This window comes from Panthera uncia, assembly GCF_023721935.1.
Source record: "Panthera uncia isolate 11264 chromosome A1 unlocalized genomic scaffold, Puncia_PCG_1.0 HiC_scaffold_17, whole genome shotgun sequence".
NCBI classification, from domain to species: Eukaryota; Metazoa; Chordata; class Mammalia; order Carnivora; family Felidae; genus Panthera; species Panthera uncia.
In genome coordinates, this window is record NW_026057577.1 from 127,498,443 (window position 1) to 127,514,789 (window position 16,347).

General features: G+C 41.7%; 1 protein-coding gene across 1 annotated transcript in view; it reads right to left on the reverse strand.

Annotated features, from left to right (window-relative positions):
* The window catches only part of PDZD2 (PDZ domain containing 2), a 363,661-nt gene that overhangs the window by 263,071 nt on the left and 84,243 nt on the right, over positions 1-16,347 (reverse strand). Inside the window, exon 2 of the mRNA XM_049648230.1 lies at positions 13,217-13,357. The gene's annotated coding sequence lies outside the window, so the exon portion shown is untranslated. The remainder of the gene's footprint in view (positions 1-13,216; positions 13,358-16,347) is intronic.

A 16,347-nucleotide genomic window follows, 5' to 3' on the forward strand; every position in this document is an offset into this window, starting at 1 on the left:
GGTCCCTAAGGTCCCCTCCTACTTCAAGATGACAACTGATCACGGGATTGTATCAGGAGACCATTCCAGGGTCCACGTGTGAGGAAAGTAAATCCTCCACTGCCCATCACCCTGCCATCATGTTCCTCCTCCCCTTTTAGACTTCTCCAGCCCAGGGGCTGTGCAAGCACACCAAAGCTAACCCCAACGCATGCGGCACCCCCAGGCCAGAGCCCGGGCCCTCTCCTCCACAGTCAGTTTCCTGGCTCCACACATCTGCGGAGCTCTGGGGCTTCCCCTCACGTAGCACCTCCCTGGGCTGAAAGGGTTGCCTGACTCCAACTCCATCTCTCCTGAGAAGACTTTCAGGTGCTGCTCTTCCTGGGGTGGCTGAGCATGGCTTAAGGCAGGTAGTCTTCCAAGTGCTTTGAACTGTTCATTGAACAAAATTTGTTGAGCTCTTGCTAAGTGTCAGGCTCAGAGAAGATATAAAATACGAACAAGTTGTAGGTTCTGGTTCGAGATAGTGACAGAAGATCCTGAACTCATCTCTTCCCACAGACGCACCAAGTCTATGGCTATATATGGAACAATTTCCTGGCAGGGGGGAAACCCTAAAAACTAGCAGACTGACAACTCCTTCACATCAGGCAAATCACAAAAAAACAGGTAGGAAAGGATAAAACATGATCTTGCCGTAAACCCCACCCCCAGGGCAGTAACCCACAACTGGGAGTGAACTCAAAAGAGCTGGGGAGGAAAGGGTTTGTGACCCACATTAGTCACCCAAACTTTTAAGACCAGCACCTGAGAGAGAAGCCCACAAACATCTAGCTTTTAAGTCCAATGGGGCTCATGTTTACAAGACCCATAGGGCTGTGGTGATCTGAGGCATGGCTCCTTACAAGCTAGTGCACAGACTCACCCATCCCAGGTTCTGTGTAAAAGCAGCCCTTTGAAAAGCTCCTAGACTTTGTGTGAAAGAACTCATTTCATAATTGTAAAGTGTTGGTCTGAGGGGCAGGGAGCTTGCTGGGATCCTCTCTAGGAACAGAGGCTGGTGGACACCATCCTCCACACTCTCCCTGTCTTGCCAAAGCCAGCAGGTGCCATCTTGTCCACACACACCTCTTCCCTGCCCTTTTTCCTTTTTCTTCTTTTTTTCTCCTTTTCTTCTTTTTCCTTTTTTTGGCAAGTGCTGTCTATGCACTGGTCCTCTGTTGTACTTCAGAGCACCAGTATCTCCCAGAGAGGAGGTTCTACCTATGTCTGATGACCCAAGTTTTACATCTGGGGATCCGGTTTTTGTGGCTGCCACCCAGGGGCTCCCTGATTGCCTGACTTTTGCAGCCAGAGGGGCTTGTGTTCCTGGGACCCAGGGAACTGACAATTGGTGAGACCACTCTGGGTGGCCAACCACTCCAGAGCACTGCACAGACAGCAGACTGAAATACACTCCCAGCCTTTCTGTGAAAGAGGTCTACTTGCTAGTCCTAGAGTTTTGGTCTTAAGGACAGGCTTCAGGTTTCACACACATTAGAGATGACAGAGGTATTCTCAGGGACTGTCCACCATCTATGTGCTCTCCCTCTGAATCGCTGTAGCTCCCCAGCATTTCACAAAAACAAACAAACAAACAAACAAAAAAAAAACACTGTACACTCACCTAGAGCCACAGTTTTGTGACTGCTGCACAGAGGTACTTTCAGGTCACCTGCTCTGGGACTTACACTTGCAGTCTTATGGGACCATACATATTTGCATTTTTTAAAAGTTATTGTCTGATGATCTGGCTTCTAATCAGCCTGAATGTAGGTGCTGACTGAAATCCACTTTGGGACACTGACTGGTCTTGGCACAATTTCAAATATTGGGAACTATGAAAAACAAACTAGGCTACTTGGATGCTCACAAAGGTTTGATGGACAACCAAGAGTTAGGGCAGGGTTGAATAATAAGGTTCATTTCTTACACAAAGCCAACCTTTTAAGACTCAGAGAAATAGTTGTTTCATCTCATGCATAGAAACCAACACAAAGAGTCAAGCAAAATGAAGAAGAGGAATATGTTACAAATGAAAGAATAAGATAAAACCTCAGAGAAAAAACCTTAATGAGGGGCATTCATTTTTTAATATACCCTCTCTGTAAAGAGAGCTTTCCTACTATTCTTCTTTTCTAACCTTATATTCTAATAAACTTTTGCCTGCTGCTAAAACAAAACAAAACAAAACAAAAACCCTTAATGAAACAGAGATAAATAACTTACCTGATAAAGAGTTCAAAATAATGGTCACAAAGATGTTCATCAAACTCAGAAGAATGAATGAATACAGTGAGAACTTCAACAAAGAAAATATTTAAAAGTTTGAAAAAGAAGTCATAAAACTGAAGGATACAACAACTAAACTAAAAAATACACTACAGGGGTTTGATAGACTAGATGAAGCAGAGGAAAATATCAGTAAACTTGAAGACAGGGCAGAAGAACTCACACAATCAGAGCAGCAAAAAAAAAAAAAAAAAAAAAAAAAAAAAAGTAATGAAAAAACATGAAGATACCTTAAGGGACTTATTGGACAATATCAAGTGAACTGACATTCACATTATAGAAGTCTCAGAAAACGAAAAGATAGAGAAAGGGGCAGAAAACTTATTTGAAGAAATAATGGCTGAAAACTTCCCTAACCTTGGAAAAAAACGATAAACAGATCCAGAGAGTTTCAAATAAGATGAACCCAAAGAGACTCAATACACATTATAGTTAAAATGTCAAAAGTTAAAGACAAGGAGAGATTCTTTTTTTTTTTTTAAGTTTATTATTTATTTTTGAGAGAGAGAAAGCATGAGTCAGGGAGGGACAGAGAGAGGGGGAGATCAAGAGAATCCCAAACAGGCTCTGCGCTGTCAGCACAGAGCCTGATGCAGGGCTCAAATCCACAAACCATGATATCATGACTTGAGCTGAAGTCAGATGCTTAACTGACTGAGCCACCAGGCATCCCAAGACAAGGAGAGATTCTTAAAATCAGCAAGAGAAAAACAATTTGTTACATATATGTGAACCAGATAAGACAACAGGATTTTCAGCAGAAACTCTGCAGGCCAGAAGGGAGGGGCATGATATATTCAAAGTGCTGGAATAAAAAAACAAAACAAAACAAAACAAAACAAAAAAAACAAAAACCCAACCAATAATACTCTATCTGACAAAGAGATAGTCTTCCAGACAAACAAAAGCTACAGGAGTTCATCGTCACTAAACCAGCCTTATAAGAAATGCTAAAGGGATTTCTTTTTTTTTTTCCTGATTTTGTTTTAATGTTTATTCACTCACTTGGGGCGCCTGGGTGGCGCAGTCGGTTAAGCGTCCGACTTCAGCCAGGTCACGATCTCACGGTCCGTGAGTTTGAGCCCCGCGTCAGGCTCTGGGCTGATGGCTCGGAGCCTGGAGCCTGTTTCCGATTCTGTGTCTCCCTCTCTCTCTGCCCCTCCCCCGTTCATGCTCTGTCTCTCTCTGTCCCAAAAATAAATATAAATAAAAAACGTTGAAAAAAAAAATTTAAAAAAAAAAAAGAAAAAAAAAAAAAAAGAAAAAGAGACAGAGTGTGAGCAGGGAGGGGCAGAGAGAGAGGGAGACACAGAATCTGAAGCAGGCTCCAGGCTCTGAGCTGTCAGCACAGAGCCTGATGCAGGGCTCAGACCCATGAATCACGAGATCATGACCTGAGCTAAAGTCAGACCCTTAACCAACTGAGCCACCCATGTGCCCCTAAAGGGATTTCTTTAAGCTGAAAAGAAAAGGTGCCAATTAGTAACAAAAACACATATGAAAGTGTAAATCTCACTGATAAAGGTAAATATATAATAAAGGTAGTGGGTTAATCACTCATAAATCTGGTATGAAGGTTAAAAGACAAAAGTATTAAAAATAGCTGTAACTACAATGATTATAAAAATATGAAAAATGTAATATCAAAACTATAAAACATGTGAGGGGGAGAGTAAAGATATAGAGCTTTAGAATGTGTTCAAACTTAAGGGGTGCCTGGGTGGCTCAGCTGGTTAAGCATCTGACTCTTGATTTTGGCTAAGGTCATGATCTCACGGTTCATGAGATTAAGATCCACATCAGACTCTGTGCTGACAGCATGAAGCCTGCTTGGGATTCTCTCTCTCTCTCTCTCTCTCTCTCTCTCTCTCTCTCTCTCTCCCTCTCTCTCTCTCTCCCTCCTTCCCTCCCTCTCTGCCTCTCTCTCTCAAAATAAATAAATAAACATTAAAAAAAAAGAATGTATTCAAACTTAAGTTGCTACCAACTTAAAATAGACTATGTGTAAGCTTTATGGTGACCAACAAGCAAAACCCTACAGTAGATAAACAAAAACAATGAGAAAAGAATCTAATAAGCATATCACTAAGAAAAGTCATCAAACCTAAAAGGAAGAGAGTAAGAAAAGAAGAAACACAGGAGCTACAAAATGGCCAAAAAACAATGAACAAAATGGTAATTAGTACATACCTATCAATAACTGCCTTAAATTTAAATGTACTAAATTCTCCAAAAGATACAGACTGTCTGAGTGGAGAAAAAAATAAGACCCATGATATGTTGCCTATAGGAAATTTACTTCAGATATAAGGACATATACAGTCTAATAGTGAAGGATGGAAAAAGATATTCCATGCAAATGGAAACCAAAAGAAAGCTGGGGTAACTATATTCATATCAGATAAAACAGACTTTAAAACAACTGAAATAAGAGACAAAGAAGGGAATTATATATTGATACAGAGGTCAAACAAGAGATACAACATTAGTAATATTTATGCACACAACATAGAGGCACCTAACTATATAAAGCAAATATTAATAGACCTAATGGGAGAAATAGACAATAATACAATAATAGTAGGGGACTTTAACACCTCATTTACATCAATGGATAAATTATCCAGATAGAAAATCAGTAAGAAAACATCAGTTTTAAATAACACATTATACCAGATGACTTAACAGATATACACATAACATTCCATCCAAAAATAACACAAACGCATTCTTCTCAAGTATAAGTGGAACATTCTCCAGTAGAGATAACACATAGGCCAGAAAACAGCCTTAAAAAATTTTAAGACTGAAATCATAGCAAGCATCTTTTCTGACCAAATGGTATGAAACTAGAAATCAATTACAAAAAGAAAATTGAAAATTCACTGGAAAATAAGGGGAGACTAACATGTCACTAAACAACGAATGGGTCAATAAGAAATCAAAAGCAAAATTTAAAAAAAGAAAAAAACCCTCAAGACTAATGATAATGGAAATGCAACACACCAAAACTTATGGGATGCAGGTAAAGGAATTTTAAGAGGGAAGTTCATAGCAATAAATGCCTACCTCAAAAAACAAGAAAAATCTCAAATAACCTAACTTTTCACCTCAAGGAACTAGAAATAGAAGAACAAATGAAGCCCAAAGTAGTAAAGGGAAGAAAATAAAACAGATAATGAGCAGAAATTAATGAAATAGAGACTAAACAAACAATACAAAGGATTAATGAAATCAACAGCTGGTTCTTTGAAAGGATAAGCAAAACAGAGAGGAGGCATTACCACTGATACCAGAGAAATAGATAAGAGATCACTAGGAAAAATGATATGCAACAAATTGGACAACCTAGAAGAAACATAAATTCCTAGAAACATGCAATCTTTTGAGACTGAATCATGATGAAATAGAAAATCTAAACAGACCAATTATTAGTAAGGAGATTGAATCACTAATTTTAAAACTCCCCATAGACATAAGTCCGCGACCAAATAGCTTCACTGGCGAATTCTATCAAACATTCAAAGAAGAATTAATACCAATCCTTCTTGAACTCTTCTAAAAAACAGAAGAGGAGGGAACACTTCCAAACTTATTTTACCAGGCAAGCATTATCCTGATACTAAAACCAGGCAGACACTACAAGAGAAGAAAATTATAGGCCAATATCCTTGGTGAATATAGATGCAAAAATCCTCACCAAAATATTAGCAGACAAAATTCAACAATACATTAAAAGAATCATCAAGTGGGATCAAGTGGGATTTATTCCAGGAATGCAAGGGTGATTCTACATCCACAAATCAATCAAGGTGACAGACTATATTAACAAAATAAAGGGTAAAAATCACATATGATCATCTCAATAGATGCAGAAAAAAACATTTGACAAAATTTAACAACGATTTATGATAAAAACTCTCAACAAAGTGTATATAGAGGGAATGTGCCTCAACATAATAAAAGCCATAAATAGCAAGCCTGCAGCTAACATCAATGTTTTAATGGTGAAATCTATAAGTGTTTCCTCTTAGATCAGAAACAAGACAAGGATGCTCTCTGATACCACTTTTATTAAACACAGTATTAGAGTCCCTAGCCATAGCAATCAGGCAAGAAAAAGAAATAAAAGGTATCCAAATTGGCTAAATAAAAAAAAAAAAAAAGTAAAACTGTCAACTATTTGCAGATGACATGATACTATACATATAAAGCCCTAAATAAAGACTGTCAGAATTAGTAAATGAATTGAGTAAAGCTGCAGGATACAAAATCAATACGCAGAAATCTGTTGTATTCTATCTACTAGTAACAAACTATCAGAAAAAGAAATTTGAAAAATAATCCCATTTACAATTGCATCAAAAGAATAAAATATCAAGGAATATATTTAATCAAGGAGGTGAAAGACTTGTACACTGAAAAGTATTTGACATTGATGAAATAAACTGAAGAAGACACAAATAAAGGAAAAGATGTGGGTGCCTGGGTGGCTCAGTCGGTTGAGCATCCAACTCTTGATTTTGGCTCAGGTCATGTTCCCAGAGTCATGGGATCGAGCCCCATGTTGGGCTCTGCACTGAGTGTAGAGTCTGCTTGGGATTCTCTCTCTTGGAATTCTCTCTCTTTCTCTCTCTCTCTCTCTCTCTCTCTCTCTTTCTCTCCTTCCCTCCCTCCCTCTGCCCTTCTCCCTGACTTGTGTGCTCTCTCTAAAATAAAAAAAATAAAATACATAAAAAAAGAAAAGACGTTCTGTGCTCATGGATTGGAAGAATCAATATTGATAAGATGTCCATACTACCCAAGCAATCTACAAATTCAATAAATCTCTATCAAAATTCCAATGGCAGGGCACCTAAGTGGCTCAGGTGATTAAGCATCTGACTCTTGATTTTGGCTCAGGTCATGATCTCTTGGTAGTGAGACAGAGCCCTGCATCAGTATCCACAATGAGCATGGAGCATGGTTGGGAATCTCTCTCTCCCTCTCTCTCTGCTCCTCCCCATTCATGCTTTCTCTCAAAATAAATAAATAAACTTAAAAAAATTCCAATGGTATTTTTCACAGATATAGAACAAACAACTCTAACTACTAAGTACTCTAAGTACTTTGGCTAGTCTGAATAGCCAAAGCAATCTTGAGAAAGGAGAACAAAGCTGGAGGAATAACACTCCCTGATTTCAAACTATATTACAAACGTATAACAATCAAAGCAGTGTGGTACTGGCATAAGAACAGACAAATAGATCAGTGGAACAGAACAGAGAACCCAGAAATAAACCCACACATATATGGTCAATTAATTCATGACAAAGGAGCCAAGAATATACAACAGGGAAAAGATAGTCTCTTCGATAAATGCTGTTGAGAAAATGGACAGCAACACTGAAAAGATTGAAACTGGGCTACTATCTCATACCACACACAAAAATTAATTCAAAATAGATTAAAGACCTGAATATAAGACCTGAAACCATCCAAGAAGGAAATATAAGCAGTAAGCAACTTGACCTTGGTATTGGTAATGATTTTTTGGATTTGACACCAAAAGCAAAGACAAACAAGTAGGACTACATCAAGCTAAAAAGCTTCTGCACGTCGAAGGAAACCAGCAACAAAATGAAAAGACAACTTACTGGATGAGAGAAAATATCTGCAAATCATACATCTGATAAGGAGTTAATATCAAAAATATATAAAGAACTCATAGAACTTAATACCAAAAAAATAAAAATTTTAAAGCTATTTTTAAAAATCCAATTAAGAAATGGGCAAATCTAAAAAGACATTTTTCCAAAGACACAGATACATTAAAAGATGCTCAACATCACTAGTCACCAGATCTATATCTATATCTATATCTATATCTATATCTATAATATATATATATATTTTAAGGTAGGCTCCATACCCAACATGGCACTTGAACTCATGACCCTGAGATTAAAGTAGCATGCTCTACTGAGTGAGCCAGCCAAGCACCCCCTCAGAGACATACAATGCAAAGCCACAATGAGATAACATCTCACACCTGTCAGAATGGCTTTTTCCAAAAAGACAAGAAATAACAAGCATTAGAGAGGGTGTGAAGAAAAGAGAATCCTTGTGCACTGTCGGTAGAAATGTAAGTCGGTGCACCCACTCTGAAAAACAGTATAAAAGTTTCTCAAAAAATTTAAAATAGAAGTATCATAAGATCCAACAATTCCAATTCTGGATATTCATCCAAAGAAAATAAAAACAGTAACTGAAAAGATACATACACCTGCATCTTCACTGCAGCATTATTTACAATAGCCATGATATGGAAACAATCTAAATGTCCATCAATGGGATGAATGGGTAAAGTAAATGTGGTGTGTATATACAACGAAATAGTACTCAGGCCTTTCAGAACCTGAGCCCTGCATTGGGTCCTGCACTGACAGAGCAGAGCCTGCTTAGGATTCTTTCTCTCCTTCTCTCTCTGCCCCTTCCCTGCTCACGTGCACACACTCTTTCTCAAAATAAATAAACATGAAAAAAAAAAAAAGGAATGAAATTCTGCCATTTGCAAGAACACAGATGGACCCTGAGGGCATTATGCTAAATGAAATGAAATAAGTCAGACAGAGAAAGAGAAATTCCATATGATCACTCTTATATGTGGAATCTAAGAACAAACAAATGAAAAAAAAATGCATACATACATAGAACAGACTGGTGGTTGCCAGAAGTAGGGGATTTGGGGGTAGGTGAAATAGGTGAAAGGAGTCAAAAGGTACAAACTTCCAGTTATTAAATAAGGAAGTCATGGGGACATAATGCACAGCACAGTGACTCTAGTTAATAACACTCTATTGCATATTTGAAAGCTAAGAGTAAATCTTAAAAAGTTCTCCAACTCCTGAGTATATAATCAGTCTCTCCTCAAGGTCCTGGGGCAGATCTTCCTGCCCATGGGTCCTGTTTCCACGCTTTAATAAAATCACCTTTTTGAACAACAACAAAAAAATCACAAGAAAAAAAATTGTAACTGTATCTGGTGAGGGATGCTAACTAGTCTCATTGTGGTGACCCTTTCACAATATGTTCAAATACTAAATCACTATGCTGTACACCTGAAATTAATATATATATTGTATGTCACTTATACTTCAATAAAAATAAATTTTAAAAAATACAAGCGGGTGGGAACACCTGGGTGGCTCAGTTGGTTAAGCGACCGACTTCAGCTCAGGTCGTGATCTCAGTTTGTGAATTCAAGCCCACGTCGGGCTCTGTGCTGACAGCTCAGAGCCTGGAGCCTGCTTCAGATTCTGTGTCTCCCTCTCTCTCTGTCCCTCCCCTGCTCATGCTCTGTGTCTCTCTGTCTCTCAATAATAAATAAATGTTAAAAAAATTTAAAAAAATACAAACGGGTCAAGGTCTAGGTCCTCAAAAAGTTTAGAATCCAATGTGGTCAGGAGCAGAAGAGGCACCTCTTGAAAGGCACCTGAGAACTCAAAGGGCTCCTGGACAGAGCTGCCAGCAGAATGACGGACAAGACTCACAAAACTGGGGCACCTGGGTGACTCAGTCGGTTAAGTGTCCGACCTCGGCTCAGGTCATGATCTCGTGGTTCCCAAGTGCAAGCCCTGCGTTGGGCTCTGTGCTGACAGCTCAGAGCCTGGAGCTTGCTTTGGATTCTGTGTCTCCCCCTCTCTCTGCCCCTCCCCTGCTCATGCTCTGTCTCTCTCTGTCTCTCAAAAATAAATAAATGTTAAAAAGAAAAAATGAAAAAAAAAAAAAGACTCACAAAACTGACGAGCCCCTGGCCTGCACAGTAACTGCTGTGTGCAGAAGGGACCAGACACGTGGAATGAGTTAGACGGACAGACAGGAGCTGGAATTAACAGAGTAATAAAAACAAGAGTGAATTCACCTCAGGAGCTGGAGCACTTTATAGGCATGAGGTTGGGCTGACAGGGCCCAGCTGACTCCTTCTGACGCGGGGCCCACAGGACAACAGCCCAGTGCAGCTGGTAGCGGCGTGGGAAGGGGAGGAGCCGAGTCAGAGCTGACCTCCTAGGCGGTGAATCACAGCCTACACACACTCGCTCTGATGTTCCAGCTGGATTCAACTGATAGCAAAACCACCTTGAGCATTCTCTTCCCCTTTGAGACTTGTCCTCAAGTGTGTGCTGAGTGTCCCATCAGCCAATAAGCTGTTAGCCTCTGGGAACCACCATTAACATATTCTTAATACATTGCAATGTGTTGGCTCTTGATGACACTGACTTGATATGAAATAAAATTCTAAGATGTACATACTCGGTGGTGCTTTTCCCCCCTTTCTTTATATTTGCTTAATTAACTGGATTACTCATTGAATTGAGGGTCCTTCTAACTCTTGCTCCTGGGGGACGCTGTGTCTTTTCCTCAGCCACCCAGCCTGGCAGTCGTGCTCCACTGACTTGGAAGAAGTGACTCCCCCATGTGGAAAGCAGTGCCCCACCTCCCACCAGCCTATAGTGAGGACAGCCAGGACCAAGGTCACAAGCCAGCAGAGGTATGGGTGTTCTCACCCTGGGCTGTGGATCTTCAGGAAGGATGCACAGATGAGTAGTTTAGCTAGCTCTCAGCAGGTGGGCAGCACTGAGAGGCCAGAAGCAGCAAGAGGACATCCAGGGGTATGTGGCAGGGCCACGGGTGCTAGGCCAGACTGGTGTCCCCTAGATCATCCCTGTGAAAGACCCTGGCTGTCATCCCACAGTCCACCCAGACTCCTCTTCTCTTGTCTTGATCTCCCATGGACTCCTTGGGGTGCCTGATATACTTAAATTCTTTTATCAAATAAATTATTATTATTGTCTTTAAATTTTTTTTATTTTATTATTATTTTTTTAGTGTAAACTTTATTTGAGAGCAAGAGAGAGGGCACACACAAGCAGGGGAGGGGCAGAGAGAAAATCCCAAGCAGGATGAATCCAGCAACAGGGCTTGAGATCATGACCTGAGCCAAAATCAAGAGTCAAATCTTCAAATGATTGAGCCACCCAGGCACCCTTATTTTATTATTTTTGAGAGAGAGCGAGCGAGCATGAGCGAGAAAGAGGGGCAGAGAGAGACAGAAAGAGATTGCAAGAGAGAATCCCAATTAGGCTCCACACTCAGTGCAGAGCCCAACATGGGGCTCAGTTCCATAACCCTGGGATCATGACCAGAGCTGAAATCAAGAGTCAAATGCTCAACCGACTGAGTCACGCAGGTGCCCCTATCCAATAAACTATTTTTATGCTTCACTATTTTTATGCTTTAAGCATCCAAAGAAGATGTTACTCCACCAAGCACTAGGTGTCCCCACAAGCCATGCAGCAGCCACAGGACCCCGTGTGGGCCCTGAGGGAATGGCTGGTCAGCACCAGTGTGAGGTCTTCCCAAGCTCCCCTCTCTCTCTTCATTTTACTTAATTATCCACCAAATAGTAACAAATAATAAAATTGGTGGGTAGTTGCTGGGGATGTGGTGATGAACGAGCTGGAACAGTCCTTACTCTCAGAGAGCTGACAGCCTTTCTCAGTGTGTACAACTGGTCTTTAGAAAAATTCTGAAATGTTCTCATTCTCAAAGGTGTCTTATGTCAGTGGTAGAAAGCATGTGACCTCGAGCTCTGCACAGACACATGCAGATGCACACCAGGTCCCGAAAACACCCGACCGCCTATCCCCAGAGTGCTTGACCTGCACTATCTCCTTTATTGCTGGCCTTGTCTTTCCCCATCACAACTCTTCTCTGTCCCATTCCTATGAGGTCTAAATCATAGTCATTAACACATGAGAGGCCAGCATTTTGATACTCAAGGCTTTATTTATTTTTTTTTAATGTTTGTTTATTTTTGAGAGACAGTGTGTGCGAGTATGCAGGTGGGGGAGGGGCAAAGAGAGAGGGAGACACAGAATCGAAAGCAGGTTCCAGGTTCTGAGTTGTCAGCACAGAGCCTGACGTGGGGCTCGAATCCACCAACCGTGAGATCATGACCTGAGCCAAGTTGGATGCTTAACCAACTGAGCCACCCAGGCACCCCTAAAGCCTTTTTAAGTAATCTTTTTAAGAAGCATGGAGACAACAGTCTTCTGTAGCTAATACCTAGGCCCCCAAATTTTGGCCCTAATTCTCAGAAAAGGAGTCCAAATGGGCAGTTGTATATGGCCACTTCAAATTATTTTTTTTTTAAGTTTACTTATTATTTATTTTGAGTGAGAAAGAGAGAGAGAGAGAGAGAGAGAGCGAGCTGAGGAGGGTCAGTGAGAGAGAGGCGGAGAGAATCCCAAGCAGGCTCCAGGCTGTCAGTATCGAGTCCTATGCAGGGCTTGAACCCACAAACCATGAAATCATGACCAGAGCCAAAACCAAGAGTCAGACACTGAAGTAACTGAGCCTCCCAAGTGCCCTGACACTTTGAATTCTTAAGAGCAGTGGGTATTCCTGCCTGTTCTGCCTGTCTTCCCCCTCTTCTCCCTCACTGCACAGACCGCTCAGGCTATCTTAGCCACTGCTAATATCTGCCACTCAGAAGCTGCTACTCCATTTCACAGAGAGATTGGCAAATCATTTCTGGAAAGGGGCGGGGGGGCACAGCTTCCCTTCCCAAAGAAGCTATCATTCACATTAGGTTCAGTCCTTTTTAAGAAGGTTTACACTGAGGGAATAAAATCTGTTAACTTCCGTTGTCCATTTTCCCCTGCAAAACACACAACACATCACCTAGAGGTTAACAAGAGAGAGAGAGAGAGAGATAAACATCTAAAGTCTAGTGATGCATGCACTTGGCACCTTCAGGAGCCAAGAGTGCTCATAAGAGGAAAGAGGGAAACAGAATGCAGCTGTCTGATCAGCTTCACTGTAGGCGGCATTTGCACAAAACAGGGTATCCTATGTTTGCTACCTTCAAACTCTGCGAGCACCACTTCCTCCAAAATGCTGGTCAAATGGCCATTGTAGACTTCCAGTCCAAAGAAACTTCTTCAGGCTTAATATTTCCGTTTCTACCCCAACTCATTCTTCTCATGTCATAATTTGCTCCCATCTACAATGAAAACAAAAACAAAAACATCCAGAAACGGTAGTCGAAACGAGGCAGTTCATAACCCAACACAAATAAGGAGTTGTTGCTTGTCATGGATGATGAACTAGACCACAGGTTCTGAACGTCTGTGGTTTGTCCAGAGGGTGGAGCCTGGGAAACCTCCAAAGGGCGGCTGTGGATGCCGCTACCCTGTCATTGACTGCATTGCCTGTAATTTTCAAGCAGGATGCCCCACATCACACAACACCAACATCCTTCTCTGCGCTTTTTATAACATAATGCTGAGTTTTTGCTGAACAAGCCCTCACTTGTCCAAGCCTCAGTTAGTCTGTTGTATAACATATGTAGATTGGTATTTTTATTGACTTTTGAAACACTCCAAATGTTGTTCAAGGAGGAGTTTGGTGTCATTTCACAGAAACACTTAAGTCATCCATTGCAAACACTGGAAGAGACTAGCGATTTTGTAATTTAACCTACTCATCTATCCAGTGTGGAAATGAGGCCAGGAGAGGTAAGTATCCCGTTTAAGTCTCTTCAGATCATTCCAGAAAGAGTCATAATCAGAATCCAGGCTCTCTGACTGCTGAACCAGAGCTCTTTTCACTTGGAGAGACCAAAGTACAAGATTTAATTTTTTAAAGGCATGCGCTATTGGCCATGGTAAGAGAAAATGAGAACAAGTTACTTAAAATACAGAAAGAAGGCAGAAGCCTGATGATAACCAATTAAGTTAACACAGCCTCTCAATTAAACCATCCATACAGAAGCCGAATTGTGGAATTTGAGTTCCTCTGCTCTTCTTCCAATAGAATTACTAATAAGCTGCTGGGCGACCCAAAGGTGAAGAAAGAGAACAGAAAAAAAAACAAAAAAACAAAAAAACAACCACATCCTAGAGCCTTGAAAGTCCAGCCTTGGAGCCCCCAGGCTTGGCACAAAGGGATGTCCCTAGGCCTCCCTTTCCTCCAGTGGCCCATGGCTTCAGGGGACATTGGAGCCCCTCATCCCTGTGGTCCATATCAGGATGGGGCAGAGTGGGGTGGGGGGGGGGGCCTCAAGTCCCTAACAGCTGTCCCCTCCTGAGGACAGCATGCAGGTCGATGAGTGACTGGTTGCCAAGGGCAGCCAGCAGAGGCTGAAAGGTACTGCATTAAGCCCAGCATCATTATTATTAAACCTACAATTTAAAACCAATTACGCTTTGCAGAAGACTGCAGCCTCCATTTAAACCACTCCTGGAGGAAAATAAAAAGCCCGTTACACAGAGTTCAAGGCAAGCTACAGAAGCGCTTATGCCACATGAAGCTGGGATTCAAGCACAAATTAATAATCATAACCCTGGGGTTCCCACTCAGAGAGAAGCAGAACAATGGAAAGCAAATGCTAGAGAATAAAAACAAAATGCAAACATCCTCCTTTTACCAAACAGCAGCTAGATTTCCTGGAGATTTCAAAATAAATTTACTTACTTCACTCAGAGGGGGAAAGCCTGACGTGTAAATCAGAGGTCCTGAGCTAGCAGCCAGGCTCTCCCTACAGTGCTGGCTGGAGGGGGGCGGGTGGTGGTGGGAAGAATCACTGGCTAACATCTAGAAATTAGGATTCTCCATGTAAAAAGCCTGGACTTGCAGCTTCTCTTGACAAATCAGACTATCCAGGAACGCTGTGGCAATGACAATCTAGAACCATCCACTGCCTTCTGACACAGAACCTGTGCATCCTATCATCTCATAAATGGTTACAAAAGAGTGGAATCATCCTTACAATGGCATCTCTATCAAAAATTTTCTTCCACTTGTCCCACTTCATTTATTTGTGTTCTCCATCTGACATATCTTAGATATTTGATTGATTCCTATCCCAAATCTCCTTCAGGAGACAAGTATTCTGCAGCTGCTGAAAGTATCGGTCATAAAGAAAGTCAGTTTCAATTTGAATGATATTTATCAAGTGTCTACTGGGTTCAAGAGACCGCACTGGGCCTTGGGGGAGGGACTCAAAGATAATTAAGGCCCATCACTTCACTGTGGGCATTCCAGCTCAAAAGACTGGGCAAAACCCTGGAGAATATGATGTCATGAGAAAGGCATAAACCACTATGGGGTTCAGAAGAGGCAGAAACCACATCTGGCTGGGACTTCAGGAAGAGCTACATGGAAGAAACAGCATTTGGAATGGGCTTCCAGGAAGGGTGGTATTTTGAAAAGTGAAGAAGGAAAGCAAGAGAGATCAGCAAGCACAAGGTGAGCATTTGCAAAGGCTCCAGGCACCAGGAGTATATAGGGAACAAGGAGTAACCCTCCCCCAAATGTGTATAAACTTGGAAAGAGAGGAGTTGGGTTGTTCAACTTCTGGGTTCTGTTCCCACCTCCTCCCTTAGCCCAACTCCTGCAGAGACAGAAGTGGGATCTTAACTCCCCGATGACAAATGAATGATGCAGAGGGGCCACCCTCACAGTCTTTTGCAACAGGAACACCCAAACCACCCCCACAGATGCTGATGCCACAGAATGGGGTTCAGGCTCTATATTACCAATTGGCAGTGCTAGCTGCTGGTGGAGGCTGTTATTTAGCGCAGCACCAACTGGGACCCAGGCCCCTGCTGGGGGATGCCCCTGTATGTGGCAGGGTCCCTGCCTTCATCAAAAGGAAACTGACAAGCAGAAAATTAGTAGCCATGTGGGTTTAGCATCATCTGTCTAGCCAGTTGCTTATGTAAAAAGCCTTGGAATTCAGATTTGATTTCCCATCGCATCCATCCTCAAAACCCACAGTCTCTGCTCTCAGAATGCATCCTGAGTCTAAACTCTTCTCATTCTCAGCACCAATGTCATCATCTCAGCCCAAGTACCCTAGATCTGGACTGCTGTGAGAGCCTCCCCACTGGTCTCCTTGCTTCTGCCCTAATCCCCTAGAGTTGATTCCCCACACGGGAGGGAAGGTCAGGTTTATCATTCCACTCTTCTACTTAGAGCACCAAATAGCAT